Below are 1,957 nucleotides of genomic sequence, written 5' to 3'. Positions count from 1 at the left end.
ATTGCCTCCCCTGCAAACTTTGAACTGCCCTTTATGTGTGAACTTGCCCAACTTTGTCCATTGACCTTGCCATGATGGAGAGAGAGAGAGAGAGAGAGAGAGAGAGAGAGAGAGAGAGAGAGAGAGAGAGAGAGAGAGAGAGAGAGAGAGAGAGAGCATGGCACTTTTCATTGACAAGAAAAACTCTGTTGTGCTTGTGCTCGTCTACCTCCTGCTCTGCTTCCCTTGGTGTCTCCTTCGCGTGTCAATTGATAGCCCCAATATTGAGAGTGCTGCCACTTGCCACCAAGGCCATTTGCACCACTCCCACTGCCTCCCCTGCCAACTTTGAACCACCTTTTATGTGTGAACTTGCCCAACTTTGTTGGGATCAAGGGTGGGCTTGCACCCTTGGTTATGAAATTCAACCATTGACCTTGCCGTGATGGAAGAGAGAGATAGAAGGGTTGATGTTGACATAGAAAGTAGGGATGGAGATCTTGACATACCTACACACAGAAAAGAAGGAAGGGGAGAAACTCTTACACAGGCAGGTGACACATAGAAGCTCTATAGACCAAGACATATGTTAAGAGAGGGAAAAGGGAAAAATTGAGAGCATCTACACAAGAATGGCCTAAAGATTGTAGCCCCAAACTCCATCTCATCTCTTGTGGAGTTTGATATTTAATATTTGATATTGCTTATTGATGCCCAAAAATTGGAAGCTCCTCTTTTACACTTAGCTCAACTTTAGTTATGAGTGGAGCATATTACTTATTGCATGACCCTCTTAGGGTGAGTTCTCACTATCCTTTTTATAAAGCAGCCATAGTGGTTATTAATAAAAGATTTAAAACACTATGCAAATGTAAAATGGCCGAGGACTTTATTTATTGGCAACGCCTTCTCCTCAACTCCTAAAATTCCAATTTACAAGTCATCAACTCACCATTAGTAAAAATAGAAACACAACACAACAATTGACCATTACGTCCACGCTATCCCAATTGTATTTAACCACATACAACATGCGGATGCCTAGTCTCGTAAAATCCCTCCCTCCAAGGATAGCAATTGTCCTCAGTTGCTCAATAGAGAATCAACTGGACCGTGAGTGATGAAATGTGTGGAGAAGATCTGGAAAGTTTCGAAAAAGAAATTTCAGGTATCCATTTAACATCTTCTCTATGGTGGCCTTTAAATTTCAATAGATAACGATTATAAACCATGTCAGTGCATGTAGTGGTGGTATTATAATCAATTACTCGTTCAGTAATGAGTTCTTCTTCTTGATCTACAAGTGTAGGTGGTTCCTCATATATATGATGTGTAGGTAGGGGTCCTCAAAAGGGTTGTAATAAACTAATGTCAAATGCATACTGAATGGTGTTAATATAAAGGTAATGAACTATTAAAATACATTACAAGGTTAGGTATGTTGTTTAAATCTACTTGGGCATTACACCATGACCCAAAATATAGTGACTATCCAAACATGAGCTAAGGGCACGTAGAATGGACAAAATTTTAACAATCCTCCTGCCCAGCATATCCTGCATCAAAACCATAGAAGGGGCACAAAGAGTGTCCTCAAATGGGAATATCTGAGAAAAACTTCACCTAAAAATTTCGTACCTCATGGGGCTAGTAGCCTGATGTTACAATGTAGAGAATTGGAAAATATGCATTACCCTCCTTTCTTGTTGAATTGCACTTCTTAGGGAAATACTTAAATGTAAATAGTGGCATATTGCATTAGGCACACACCTAAAAATTTAGTACCTCATGGGGCTAGTAGCCCGATGTTACAATGTAGAGAATTGGAAAATATGTAGTACCCTATTTTTTTGTTGAATTGCACTTCTTATGGAAATACTTAAATGTAAATAGTGAGATATTGTATTAGACACATAGGTTTTTGTCTCTATTCTCAAATTGAGTTAGCATAATAGCAGTAAATAAATTAGAATACAAG

Source organism: Adiantum capillus-veneris, chromosome 5 (genome assembly GCF_014529385.1).
Source record: "Adiantum capillus-veneris isolate H3 chromosome 5, ASM1452938v2, whole genome shotgun sequence".
NCBI classification, from domain to species: Eukaryota; Viridiplantae; Streptophyta; class Polypodiopsida; order Polypodiales; family Pteridaceae; genus Adiantum; species Adiantum capillus-veneris.
This window is presented reverse-complemented; position numbering follows the sequence as displayed.